The sequence below is a fragment of the Mirounga angustirostris genome, unplaced genomic scaffold (assembly GCF_029215605.1).
Source record: "Mirounga angustirostris isolate CCGP_5_RB_7025 unplaced genomic scaffold, mMirAng1.0.hap1 SCAF_3, whole genome shotgun sequence".
Lineage (NCBI taxonomy): Eukaryota > Metazoa > Chordata > Mammalia > Carnivora > Phocidae > Mirounga > Mirounga angustirostris.
Window position 1 is genome coordinate 101,481,886 of NW_026991711.1, and position 14,728 is coordinate 101,496,613.

The following is a 14,728-nucleotide window of genomic DNA, read 5'->3' on the forward strand; positions in this document are numbered from 1 at the left end:
CCTCTAACACATTCTACGAAGGAAACTGAAACTCAGGGCACTTATTAAAGTTGTATGCACCTGTAAATGGGTGAGCCCCCAGTCGTCCCTCACTGGGCTTCACTGGTAGAGGGCCCCTGGTGCTTCGAGGCCCCTGGACTGCACCACTCTAGAGGATGCTTTGTCATATGAGTATTGGCACACTATCCCCGACCTTGCTAGCATATTGTTTATGGCCGAGATTAACCTGTCTCCCTCGCTCCTTTCTCGCTTTGGGCTGCGGGACTGAAAGGTTGCTAAAAGTCCTCTCCGACAGAGTTGAGAGTTTGCAGACGGCCCCTGAGAAGCTGGGGCGTTCCGAATTGGCTGAGCGCTCGGCCTGGGAGGGCGGGGAGTTTGCCGAACGTCCCTGGCCAGAATCCCTGCCTTCAAGTGCCTCGAGCCAGAAGCGGGGAGAAGTTGGAGACGTTGGGCTGGGAGGTGTTGGGAGAAATTGCGGACAGACTCCCGCCCTGCTAGGCTGAGCCCCCGAGGAGCGTAGCTACCGCGTCCGGGCTGTGTGTGGACGCGCCGCGCGCGGCCCCGCCAGGGCTGGGAGTTTGCAGACCGTCCCTGCCGCGGCCCGCTCGGCGGCGGCCCTGCGGCTCCCGCGGCAGCCGCGGCGGCCCCGGGCGCGATCCAGCCCAGGTAGCCGCGCCGCAGGCTCGGGGCGCCGCGACCCCGTACCCCGCCTCGTCGTGGGCCCCGCGGGGACGGCGGCTGGCGGGCGCTCCCTGCTGCTACTGCTGCTGTTCAACAAGGAGGTGAGAGCCACTGGGTCGGGGCGATCGCGTCGGGCTCGCCATCCCCGTGGGGAGATGCACGCAGAGGGACCGCGGAGGGCGCGGGAGCTGGGCGCCGGCGGGACGAGCCTACACCGAGGGCGGCGCGGCCGGGGGCTTCCGCCTGCCGCCTGCGTGGGTGCCCTGGCTGCGGCCGCTCTGCGGGACCCGGGAGTGCAGCGGGGGACGCGCCTTGAAGCGCCCACCTGCCTGGGGCAGCCCTCCCCAAGGGAAACAGCAGGCCCCCAGGGCCCTTGGGGAAGAGGCTTGTGGGCTTTTTAAGGGACTGTCCAGAGGAGGCTTTGGTGGCGCGGGCTGGGGATGGCAGATGGGCGCTCGGACCGCGGAGGAGCCTGGTGGGGTCACGCTGCGGGTGTGGGCCGGGCTGGGGTCTCCGGGACCGGGGCGCGCAGGGCGGGCTCAGCCAACGGCCGGTGGGGAGGAAGAAGGGAGGCTGGCCCGAGGCCCAGAAGAGGAGGGATGCGACGGACCGACGCTCGGGGCTGGGGGACCAGGGAAGCCCGGGGGAACCCCCTAATCCCTTGGGGCCGGTCGCCCGCCCGCGACCCCGTCAGGGCGCTCCGCGAGGCTGCCCGGCCGGAGAGGCTGCGGGGAGCGCGGAGCCCACACCCGCGCACACACTCCCCGAGAGCATGCTCAGTGCGGCCCTGGGAACTTCCTGCCGAGTAGCGAGCCGCCCCGGCCCCTGTGGGCCCCCCTCCGGGTTCACGGCGTGCTAAGTTGGGGGCGAGCGAGCGAGCGCGCGGGTGGGGGGGCGCGGCGCCCGCCTGTCGCCCTTTCGTGCCCCTGGCCCCTGCTTCGCTTTTGCTCGGATCCCAGCGCTGCTCGCGCCAACCGCCTCCGCGGCTGGGAACGGGGGTGTGGATGTCATCCCCCGCTGCCCGAGGCCAGGTCCGAGGCCGGGAGGCCAGAGGCCTGGCGGTGCGGCCGCTGGCCTGGTGGACTCGCTCTCTGTGCACTCGCCGAGCGCACGGACCCCGCGCCGGGAGCAGACTGGGTGGAAGGGGGTGTGTGAGCCGGGGACGTTCGCGCACACACTTGCTGTCACACACAAAGCCGTGGTTTCGTAGCTACCGCGCGGAAGAGGGAAGAGGTGGCGCTTGCATTGTCCAGCCTCGTTCGGAGCGCCAGCGGGGTGCTCAGCTCGAAGCAGGCGATGCTTACGTTTTCAGAGATGCCGGGGTCGAGGTCTAGGGCCCGGTGCTCCCGACACTGATTGCCAAGCCCGGCGCGGGGCGGACACTGTTGTGAACACCCGGCTCTGGCAGCCCAGTTAGGGAAGGTTGGGCACTTACGGAGCTGTGAAGTTGGGGAGGGGAAAGCTGAGGTGTGTATGGGGTTCGGGTGGAATGGCAACAGTGCACCTGGAAACACTCAGATTCGAGTAGTAGCGGCAGGATCTCATTGTAAAGAGAGGCAAGTGGGAAGCCGGTGTCCCCGCCTGTGTTCATTGTCAGGACCTGAGGGACTTGGTTGGATTTTAGTCCGAGAGCACCTCCCCCCACAAACCACCACCATGTTAGCAACTCTATCACCCATATCTTGAGCCTCGACGCAGGATCAGACCTGCCTTGTTTTTAATTCAAGAAATCAAAAAACAGTTTTTCCTGACAGGCAAACCCATCACAGATCTGTCTTGATAAATGATTTTCACACCCCCCCCCCACTTCCTTCTTCCCTACAAATTCTTTTTATTGTTATTGTTCAAGGCTGAGATAAGCACCCTTAACTTTGGCACTGCTAGGATTAGAGCGAAGCTCTATTTTCTAGAGGCTTTTGTAGTTTTCTCCAGTTACCAGCTTGCTGTCCGGGTAGTCAGTGAAGTGGAGAGGTCCTGAAAAACGGAGTGATAGAGGAGGGGGAAGAAGGTGCCATTTTTGCCCCTTTTAGGAGCTGGACAAGAGGAGAAGGGAACTCCTCTGCCTGACACTTGACTCTGGCAGAACTGGGTGGCTGGACTTAAGGTTTAGGCTCTTCCTCTGGTCTTCACCTTTGTTCCAACTTGCCTGGGTTTGAGACACTTAGGCCTGGAGTCAGTAGGAGAAAGGAGTCTGCAGTCCTGGTTTGGAGCCTTGCGGGGTTTGCATCTACACCAGAAAGCTGCTGGTTGGGTTGGTGTTTAGGCGGATGGGGATGGCATGAGGGTTGGGGGCTCTGCCCAGATCTGCCAATGGCATCTGTGCACCCCAGCCCCGCTGCCAAAGCAGCTCATGGGCTTTTTGATCTCAGCAGCGCACATTTCAAGTGCTTTGTGTTTGAGGTGTGAATACAGTACATATATATATTCACACATATGTATGTGTATATACGTTTTTATAAAGAAGTATGTGCATATGCAATGTTCTTCAGTAGCATCTTGGAGCTGGAAGGGACCTCAGGAGATCATAGGAATTCAAATTTTCTCCCTTCCCATTCAGTTTTCTCTGTTTAAAAATAACTAAAGCAGCCTTCTGCCCAGCTGGCCTCCAAAAGCATGGAAATGCCAGAGTCCCCTGTGATTCTAGCGGGGTGGGGGCTTTGGCTCCTCCCCCGAAGAGTGTAGCTCCTCAGGATCCCTAATAGATGTCAGTCATTTAACACCACCTTTCCAAATGCTCCCTGTGGCTTGGGATCTAAGTCACTGCAGTGTCACCCTCAGATTGATTTTGGCAGGGGACAGACAGTGTCCAGTGTGCCCGGCCGAGATGTCCAGAAAACTGCATGGAGCAGTGATCGTGAGACTTGCGTTGGGAAGTTCATGTCCTTTCTCACTCTGTGGTCATCCAGGCAGGTGGTTGCCCTGCTCCTTCCCAAGAGATGTAAAAAGCAGTGCGGACTCATTTTATTCCCTCTTCCTTGTGTGTCTTGGCCTCCTGGCTCTAGAAGGGTGGGCTGGTGGGGGGGAGGTGGTGAGGGGCTTCCTGTGTCGATATTATTATAGGAAATCCCAGGAAAGCACATACTGTCAGGAGCTTTGTCTCTGGGGGTTTGTTGTGTATGTCAAAGTTTGAGAAAGGGTCCTTGTATCAGGTGAAAACTTAACTGAGAGTTTTGGCTGACGGAAGATGTATGTGTTCCAGAATCCAGGAACAGTTGAGAGGTTTGGGTCACAAATAAATTCAGTGCTTGTCAGTGCAAGTTTTACTAGTCTGCCTTTAAAGTTCATAAGTGGCTTTGAAGTATAGAGTCACTCTTAAGAACCAGAAGACGGTTGTACTTTTTAATGTGTTGGAAATTGAGTAGTGAGCTCCCCAACCCTTCTTGAAGTTTCTTTTGTATTTATTTATTTATTTGTTTATTTATTTGAGAGAGAGAATGAGAGAGAGAGAGAGAGAGCATGAGAAGGGGGAGGGTCAGAGGGAGAAGCAGACTCCCTGCTGAGCAGGGAGTCCGATGCGGGACTCGATCCCGGGACTCCAGGATCATGACCTGAGCCGAAGGCAGTGGCTTAACCAACTGAGCCACCCAGGCGTCCCCTTCTTTAAGTTTCTAATCTAGGTCTTGTCCCTATTCTATATGGCATCTTGTTTTAACATCAAGAATCGGAGCACCATGTGACCTCTGCCTGCTGCAGGTGTGTTCATTGAGTGAGTTTGTCCTGCAGTGCCATGAGCCATGCCCTGTGCTGGGGCTGAGGATAAAGATGTCCTTCTTCAGAATTACCTTTTGAACTTTTAATTTATCTGACCTTCTCTTTCTGTGTGTTAATGCAAGCTAATAGTTCTTGGAAGGTAGCCAAGGTGGGTCCCAGGAGCCTTAGTACTTTAACTATGTTCTCTCAGCTGGAAGCGTGGGGACTTGAGCTCCGTTGGCTTCTGTGGGCCGTTTTATTTATTTGTTTGCTTTTTCACTGCTACAATTAAATTCATGTTTTCCTGACTTTATCACATCTGGAAAGCTGTATGTGTGCATGAGAGGGGTTGGAAGGATCGCTTTAGTTCTTCAAACTTCCAGAGCTCTCTTATCCGAACACATGACCTTCTGGAAAGGGAACAGGAGCCTTCCTTTCAAGGCTGTTTGTCCAGCCTGAAAAATCAGCACAGGCAAGGGGGATAAGCTGCTATGGCCGGGTTTGGTGGAGTTCTCCCTGTAAACTGCCCCCTTTCCCCCCCTCCCCTGCCATGCTTGTGTTGAGGCCTGCCGGACCTTGGCCCTAGCTGGGGTGGTTCTCAAGGATGGCTAAGGAGTGTTTCTCCATCCTGTTGCCCATGCACTTAGGAGTGAGGTGTATTCAAGTACTTTATTACTTGTAAGAGTTAAATACTGGTGTTTGCATTTGATTTACTAAAAAAAGAAAAAGTCGGCCCTTTAAGGTTACCCCTAGAATAGATTAACAGCCTCACTTTTGCATCCCTCTGTGATTTTTTGTGGCTGGCCCTGGAGGGAATGTGTGCCGCCCACCCACTCCTGTCTCAGCTGCACTCCTTAGTGGTGTCGTTCTGAGCACAGACGGCTTATAAGTCCTGTCACGCCGGTAAGATGCTTTTCCTAAGTATCCTACACAGAACAGTCTTCCACGGTAATAGTGTTGGATCTCTTTCGTGTCTCAGTCCACTCATGGGTGTGTGTTGTATTGGTGATCGTCACAGATATTACGTGTCCTTGTGGAGAAATGTCAAGAGGTGGGCAGGACCATAGAGATGGGATGAAAAAATTTACCTTCTGTAATTGACCTGATTGCATATGTTTCTTTCCTCTTTCCTTTACTACTCTCTACAATGGTAAGGTGGGCACTGTTGTCATTCCCAGTTTATATATTGGGACATGAGACGTTTGTGAGGTTGTGAAACCTGGCTGTGGTCACACACAGCTAGCAAGTGACAGGGCGAGGATTTGAACGCGGGTGGGCTAGGTCCAGAGTCCATATTAGCTGGGCTATGCTTAGTTAAGGCTAGCAGCCTCATCCTGAGCTGTCAGCACTTTCTTTCCAACCAAAGCCAAGAGGAGCCTTAGATGTTCAGGAGTTGGAAAGCAGCTCGGGGAGATCCTTCTGGATTTCTTCTCTTTCTAGTCAAGGGCATGGCGGTGTAGAGAGCGAGAAGGGCTTACTTGAAGTCTCATCAGCCAGTGGGCAGCAGTAACAAAGCTGGGTTTCAGTTCTGACCCTGGGTCCCACAGGAACAATTGATAACAACTGATAACAGTTGTGTGCCTCCTTTGTTTGTAGAAATGATTCAGGAAGCAAATGCGCTGGTCATTTGGCATCTGCCCCTCCCCCTCCTAGAACCTCCCTGTGCCTGTGAGCTCATATCCAACTTCACCTTAGAATCTGGTGGGGAGCAGGTGGTATGTCTAGATCTTTTCACCATCCCCAAACGGGAGAATCTGAGCAACTTAAATTATGCCTTTAAGTGACATGTCCCCTTCTTCATGTCCTTAAGTTTACATCTTAAGAATATAGTCTGGGATGGATTTTACATTCACTTTTTTTTTTTTTAAGATTTTATTATTTTTATTTTTATTTATTTGACAGAGAGAGAGACAGCAAAAGAGGGAACACAAGCAGGGGGAGTGGGAGAGGGAGAAGCAAGCTTCCCACTGAGCAGGGAGCCTGACATGGGACTCGATCCCAGGACCCTGGGATCATGACCTGAGCCAAAGGCAGACGCTTAACAGACTGAGCCACCCAGGTGCCTCCGCATTTCACTCTTATGTTCTCTCCCTGCTCTTTGTGTGTGTGCGTGTGTGTGTGTGTGTATGTGTGTGTCTTAGGGCTCAGCATTGATTTCAACTCTACAGGAGCATGGGGTAGGCAAGAGGTGACCTGGCAGGGGCCTCAGGGCTCTTTCTTAACAGTTCCAATAAAGAGCCAGTGAGGACATTCCCACAGTGTCTGTGGAATCCTGGAAAGACTGCTGAGGCCTTGGAAAATATTTCTCTGACCACTGGGATCACCGTACTTCATGGAGTCTTCCAGTTGGCTGTGACAGCAAGCACCATTTCCCTTCATTTTACTCCTTCCATGTGACCAGGATTACACGGGGCAAACCAGGACCCCTGCCTATTCCTGATTCTGAACATTTCTGGTTAACAAATAGTCCCTAGCTGCTTAAAGAGTTTAAAGTCTAGTTCTGGTCAGGGCCCACATGGAAGAGTTCAGTTGGGAGGCAGTATGCAAATGAAGAACACATTAATGCAGCCCATGTGACCACTTTGGGCCTCAGTTCTTATGTTGAAAAGTAAGAGGGGATTGAATGAGCTCCAAAGTTCTGTTCAGTCCTGACGTTGTATAATCCTCTACATATGGCAAAGGAGGTGTGGAATAAAGAAAGAAAATTCCCTTACTGAATAAAAAAAAAGATTGAGGAAACACTCAAGTTGTTTTTGCTTTTGCTGGTAGACTCCCTTCAGTATACAGTTGAGATGCTTACCTAAGAAGAACCAACCCTTTATTATCACTCTTCTTTAGGGATGTTTATTTTTGTATATTTAGAAATAAAAAGCCTTGGTCCTTACTTCTCAGCCTAGAAATAACCCGTTTCCCCTAGTGAAGCTGTTTTTTTCCTTTGGGGAATTGAGATTCAAAGAGCAGAAGATGACCAGGCTCCCAGAGTTCTGTGGTTCTGTGGCACAGTGCCCTGGGGAAAGTGGCTAAGGACTTACCCGGCCACAAGCTGGGCCAAATTCTGTGTACATACCTTCATTACAGCTTCCTGCGAAACAACTACATTCAAAGAACAGAGAGTTTGATATCAATCTCCTTGTAGCTGCTTTTTTTTTTTCCTTAACCATCTGTTATTTTCAGTTCCGATTTTTTTTTATTTACTAGCGTTCATGCCAAGGAGTTTTCTAAATGACCGACTCTTTCTCTTACGCATCTTGGTTAGGAGAGGATTATCTCTACCTCATGCAAAGTATATTTCTGTGTCCCTTCAGTGCGTTTCTGCGTATTTCTTCTGTACTTCCATGGGATTTCCCTTGCCTCCTCTCTTCTAATTTTTCAGAGCCACCAGGGTTAGTGGCAGCACTAAGTGGGGATTTGGAGGGGAAGGGCCTCCAGAGGTGACATTTTGTGGATCTTTCGTCATCCATTACTTAGGATGTACAGATAGAATTCTCTCGGGTGAATGTTCTCATTTTTCTTCTGTAGATTCACCATTCTTTATTTGCCTTTTTTTTTTCCCCCTGGCCAATAAGCTTCAGAAAGGGCAAGTTTTTTTCCCTAGGTTGGTTTAAAAAAACAATACATCTTACCCCACGGGCTTTTCAGAAAGGAGTATGGAAGCTCCACTGCCTGGCACAGGGCCTGTGCACGTGACCAGTCACATGATCGACGGTGCAGCCGGGCATCATGGGTAAACTGCCACCGTGGCAGGCCCGCCTCTGCCGTCAGCTGTCTGTCTTCACGCAGGTCGGTTCCGTGTTCTATGAGTCCGGTTCCTCATGTGTCAAAGAGGCATCTCAGCTTCTCCTACCTCTGTGGGATTCCTCTAGTGTGCCTTCTTGGCTAAGCTCAGCCTGCTTATCTAACTCTACTTCTGTAATCTGTCCTTCACAGGCTGAGGTGTTTTCCTAGTTTGGAGGGCCTGTTTGGTTGTGCTTGTTTACGGTTCTGTTGTTTAAATCCATCAGTGGACTTTGTGTAGACATTTTTTTTCTCCCTTACTGTGAGCATAATTCATGGGCTTACGGACCCATTAAATCGGGACTCTGTGTGAAATAGGGTGTATGTGCGTGTGTGTGTGTGTCCGTCCACGTGTATATACCGATAGGGCATATTACCCTATTGTCCTATTATCTACAAAAGGAAGTAGGAGTGATCAGATTGGAGCTGCAGATCTGGAGCAGCTATCAGTTAAAAGAAGTCTCTAGAAAGTTTGTGTGGAACCATTTTGTTAATATGGCTTTTCCCTAGCACATGCTTGTCAGAGCTATAGCTAGGACATCTTTGAAGATTGTATGGATAATGATTTTATTGCGCTTTCCTATAGACTGCAGTACAGCATTTTCTGAGTTGCTTATTCTATCATAATACATTTTCTCTAATTGCCCCTATAACCAGAATCAGAGACAGCTTTCCATTTTTGATGCCATGCCCAGTGAGTGTTCTCCAAGTTCCAGTTTCTTCCTCCCACTCCAGGGGCTTCAAGAGAGACTTTTCGGTTCCCTTATTGTCAACCTTTAGTATAAAGATTACAAGATTATGCAGTCCTTCTGTTACTGCTGTTAACAACTGCAAATTTAGTGGCTTAAGGCAATATAAATTTATTTTATAATTGTGTAGGTCAGAGATCCAACACAGGCCTCTGTGGCTAAGATCCAGTGTCTGCTCCTTCTGGAAGCTCTAGGGAAGAATCCAATTCCTCGCCTCTTTCAGCTTCTAGAGGCAGCCCACATTCATAGGCTTGTGCCCCCTTCCTCCACCATCGAAACCAGTAATGCTGAGCTGAGTTTTTGTTCCTCTGCCCTCAGCCTGGCTCGTTGACCACAGCTGGGAAAGTTTCTCTGATATTAAGGATCTGTGTGATCAGATTGGGCCCACCCGGATAATCCGGGATAATCTCCTCATCTCAAGGTCCTTAACGTAATCCTATGTGTCCTGTAAGGTAACATTCACAGGTTCGAGGGATTAGGACATGAACATCTCTGGGGCCATTTTGATGCCTCCCACAGTGTTCAAAACTCTGTAAAGAAATGTTTTTTTAACTCTTTATGTAGAACCCCTCCTTTCTGTCAAGGAACTTTAGTGTCATAGGAAATTTGCTTATTTCCCTCATCTTTTTTGACTATATTAAAATGGACTGTTTGTAAAACCCAGTATTTAGGATTTGAGTTCTGCTGTGGTCAGACGTGGAGCTGTGCACATTTACAAGTTCAGGCTTGTGCGGTATCAGCAGTCCTCCTGCAGTGAGGAAACCGAGGGGCAGAGGGAACTTGCCCAGGGTCATGAAGCCAGAAGTGTTGGAGCCAGGGTGTGAAAGTGGATCTCACTGATTCCAAAGCCTGGGTTCTTTTCACTCTGCCTTTCTGCCTCCAAAGTGATAATGGAAAAACAAAATGAGAAACAGTAATGGGGAAATGTAAAATAATGTCAAATCTCTCTGCTTCTGCCAAGGTGATGACAAACAGCAAATATTGCCTGTGGTAGATTGATGGCACTAATGGCCCCAGTTAATGGCCTCCATGTACCTACACTTCTTGCCTTATAACTCTGTAGTCCCCCTTCCTTCCCTCCCCCACCACTGGGATTGGCCACATGATGCTTTGGCTAGTGGGACGTTAGCAAACGTCCTGTAGACAGAGTTTAAAAGAGCCTGCGTGTTTCTGAGTGCCTTTTACACAGTTGGGCTTGCTGTCTCAGATCCCTGCCACCGCTGTGAGAACATGCCCAGGCTAGCAGGTTGGAGAGTTCTGAGAGACACATGGGGATGAGCCAAGTGGTGTCAGCCGAGGCCACCCTAGACCAGCCAGCCCGCAGCTGAACTGTTGGGTGCTCCAGGTCTCCTGAGCATGTCTTGCAAGATCAGTTAAGCCTGTCCTAGATCACCAGAGCCACCCAGCTAACCCATAGAGTTGTAGAAATAATCGATGGTTGTTGTTTTAAGCCACTGAGTTCTGGGGAAGTTTGTTATACAGCAGCTGCTAACTGATACACACCTCGTGTCAGGTGTTTGAATAGCATCAGAAGTATTTTTAGAGTCCTTTTGAAGATCATTTTGGACTGCTCATAACTAGTTAATATTCTTTGGAAAAATTTAATACATTTTAAAATATTCTTTTAAGGTTATACTTTAGGCTCAAGAACTTGCCCGTGGTATCTATCCTTTTTAAAAAAATTTTTTATTGTTATGTTAATCACCATACATTACGTCATTAGTTTTTGATGTAGTGTTCCATGATTCATTGTTTGTGTGTAACACCCAGTGCTCCATGCAGAACGTGCCCTCTTTAATACCCATCACCGGGCTAACCCATCCTCCCACCCCACCCCCCAGAACCCTCAGTTTGTTTTTCAGAGTCCATCGGCTCTCATGGTTCATCTCCCCGTCCGATTTCCCCCCCTTCATTCTTCCCCTCCTGCTATCTTCTTCTTCTTCTTTTTTTTAACATATAATGTATTATTTGCTTCAGAGGTACAGGTCTGTAATTCAACAGTCTTGCACAATTCACAGCGCTCACCATAGCACATACCCTCCCCAATTTCTATCACCCCGCCACCCCATCCCTCCCACCCCCCACCACTCCAGCAACCCTCAGTTTGTTTCCTGAGATTAAGAATTCCTCATATCAGTGAGGTCATATGATACATGTCTTTCTCTGATTTATTTCGCTCAGCGTAACACCCTCCAGTTCCATCCACGTCGGTATCTATCCTTTTATCTTCCTTTTTTTTTTTTTTAACATGAATATCTTTTAGATTCTTATCAGTTTAAGTCCAAAGCAGACTTGCTTTTCCTCCTCAAACTATTTATTTCTAGCACACTGGCTTAGGCCCCCAGTGTACAGTAAGAAATGCATATTAACTCCTAACTCATATATCCATGTATATAACAGCAAGAAGAGTTTCAAGACACAGTATCTACCCCTCTGCTTCTGATGCCCTCAGATGCTTTCTGTTCTATTTCGTGGACTTAAAAAATGCTGATCAGGAGTCAGCACTCCTGCTGCTGATTTTATAAAGTTTTTTTTTTTTTAAAGATTTTATTTATTTATTTGATAGAGAAAGACACAGCGAGAGAGGGAACACAAGCAGGGGGAGTGGGAGAGGGAGAAGCAGACTCCCTGCCAAGCAGGGAGCCCGATGTGGGACTCGATCCAGGGACTCGATCCAGGGACTCCAGGATCATGACCTGAGCCGAAGGCAGTCGCTTAACCAACTGAGCCACCCAGGCGCCCCGATTTTATAAAGTTTTATTAGAACCCAGCTACTCCTGTTTGCTCATGTATTGTTTATGGCAGCTTTCAAGCCCCAGTGGCAGAGTTGAGTAGTTGTGACAGAGATTATCTGGCCTGCAGAGCCTGAAGTATTTACTACCTGGCTCTTGAAGAAGTTTTCTGACCCTGCACTGAACTGATTTTATAACCCATCAGTTAGTTGCAACCCTCCATTTTAGAAGACACCGTTCAAGTGACCTTTAGCTCTCCTGATAGTCTTCTGGAAATTACACTAAACAAACCTGTCACATGTGAACTACCCCTTTTCCTGTGTCATACTCAGAATCTCTCCTCTATTTCCTTAGATTCAACAATTACTGTTTTTGGGATTTAACATTATACCTGACTGGCTTATATAGGACACTTTTGGAACATTTCTAAAATGTTTCATTTTTAAGTAATATTATGTGCCCCCCTTTTCTAATTTAAATGAGGCTTTCTTGTGGAAACTAGCTGGAATTAAAATGGACACAGATTCCATTCAAGTGCTAGTTATTTATTCATTAGATTGCAGCAGTGCCTTTTTTTTTTTTTGGTGTGATATAATGGAGTCCATTAGTGGAAGTGGGAGAGAAACAGAGGTAGCTTCTTTTTACCACACCTTTCTGGCAGTTTGTCCTTATTGCCACATTTCTGAATTAGGGTGGTATTACTCCTGAGCATAATAAAATTTAAACACATTAAATCATGGATTTTGGGTGTTAGAAAGACTTTGGAAAAAATTATTTTTTTCATTCAGACCTAGTTAGGTCCTTAAAGACCAAATTTTTCTGACACCTAAATTTTCCAAGCCTGTCAAGTAGGGACAATAGTGTTATTTATGTCGTATGGCTGATGAGATTGATGAAAGGGAGCTGAGGCAGAAAAGGCTTCGGAAGGATCTGAATGCATCTTTCTAAAATCTGAAATACCAGGTGAAGAATGGTCACTGGCTCATTTATTTATTGGCAGTGAGAAAGAAATCAAAATAAATGAGCTTCAAATACAGCATGAAGAGTTTAGATAAGATCTGAGAAATGTCCCCTAATAAAGATGGTTTCTTTGACATTAGAATAGATTCTTTTGAGTATTTGTTTTTATTTATCTGAGAGAGAGTGCTCGCAATCAGGGGGAGGTGCAGAGGAAGAGGGAGAAGCAGACTCCCCACTGAGTGTGGAGCCCTATGCTGGCCTGGTCCCAGGACCCTGAGCCAAAGTTAGACGCTCACCTGACTGAGCTACCCAGGCACCCCTTGAGTATTTTTTATCTTAGCTGCCTCCCTTATTTCATGCAGGTGGTTGGACTCTTCTGAGTGCTAGCAACAGAGACCTGATAGAGCTTGTTTCAACAGAAGTGGATAATTCATGTTAGGGCTCCAGGAGCGTGGAGCCTCCTGCAGCCTGGGATCTTGAGGCTCTGGGAACCCTAGGAATTTCCTTTGCTTCCTCTTTGAGTCCATCTGCCTGGTTGGTTAATTCTCCCCTTGCTTGTGCTTCTTTTTGTCCCAAGGGCAGGACTGTGGGTAACACTAGCTACTGGGGAAGTCACCCAGCAAGACTAATCTTTCTTGTAACACAAATTCCAGTTTCCTGGGGAGTATCTCCTCAGTGGCCCAGCTTGACATCACCCAGAGGTGGACAGCGCTAGGAATTACAATGGGATTTTGGCTAGCTCCAGGGAGTCTTACGGGGGCTTTTTAGAAATTTGTGGGGAAGTTTTGGTTGTTAATGATTGAAGAGTGCCACTAGCATTTATTGGTGGGGACCAGGGATGCTAACCATCTGTGATGGGTAGAACAGTCTTTTTTTTTTTAAAGATTTTATTTATTTATTTGAGAGAGAGAGATCGCATGCCGTGCACAAATGGGGGGAGGGACAGGGAGCCTGATGTGGGGGTGGATCCCAGGACCCTGGGATCATGGCCTGAGCCGAAGGCAGACGCTTAACCAACTGAGCCACTCAGGAGCCCCTGGAACAGTCTTACACTCCGAAATGTATCCCATGTCCCACTATGAGACAATCATGGACAACAAAACCTGTTTACTATCTGAACCTAGAGGCCCTATCTTACACATAAACAAAGAACATTTTGTATGTTTTAGGTAAGCATTGACTTTCTCAGCTGATGAAGAAAGATTGTGCTTTGTTTCATTGGGAAATGTACCAAGAGATGTTTCCCATTTGAAAATCACACCACCCCTGGCATCACCATGTCACCCGTGCCAGTCCTCATTTGTAGCCGACCCATTTTTGGATTTTACATTAAAACACAAGCAACTAATGACCCCATTATGCCTTCTAGATCTGTCTCGGCCAACCAGTTGCATATTGAAATATCTGTTAGGTTTGTTTTCCTTTTCATTTATATTACTCTTAGGGCAACAAATATATATGTTTGAAATTGTGTTTAGGAGGGTTATCTAAGAAGTTGATTGGAGATAGTAAAGGGGTATTAGAAGTTTGCTATAAGCTGGGAGCTTCAGGGCTGATAGAGGTTAGAACACTGCACTGGGAAAAGTGATTTGTTGTTGTTTTTTTTTTAAAGGTTTTATCTATTTATTTGACAGAGAGAGACACAGCGAGAGAGGGAACACAAGCAGGGGGAGTGGGAGAGGGAGAAGCAGGCTCCCCATGGAGAAGGGAGCCCAAAGCGGGGCTCGATCCCAGGACCCTGGGATCATGACCTGAGCCAAAGGCAGACGCTTAACGACTGAGCCACCCAGGCGCCCCTGGGAAAAGTGATTTGTAAAGTCATTTTTTTCTTCTAGCGTAGTGATTCAACTGAATTAAATATTCTTAACACTGACCATTTAGGAAATAAAAAAACTGTGTCTCATACATTTTGTGCAGCTGACTGTGAAAAAAGGAATAGACATGTTGGCCCCATACTGCTCCTCTGTGTGGATGGTGGGCTCTCCATGGTGCATACTGCCTACCCTCCCGTCTGTGTGGTTTCTGGCTCCTGCTGGGCCAGGGCTCCGTTGTGGGTCTCCTCATCATTCTCTCCTATGGAAGAGCCATAGGCGTAGGGAATTAAATCAGATTATCACATGAGTTTCAAATGAACTCCTGCAG

The 14,728-nt window shown here is 48.5% G+C and overlaps 1 protein-coding gene across 7 annotated transcripts in view; it reads left to right on the top strand.

Annotated features, from left to right (window-relative positions):
- The first annotated feature begins 393 nt into the window (after positions 1 to 393).
- Positions 394 to 14,728, top strand: part of MGAT5 (alpha-1,6-mannosylglycoprotein 6-beta-N-acetylglucosaminyltransferase) — a 336,998-nt gene continuing 322,663 nt past the window's right edge. For all 7 annotated transcript variants that reach the window (XM_064586440.1, XM_064586441.1, XM_064586438.1 and 4 more), the window contains exon 1: positions 394 to 782. The gene's annotated coding sequence lies outside the window, so the exon portion shown is untranslated. The remainder of the gene's footprint in view (positions 783 to 14,728) is intronic.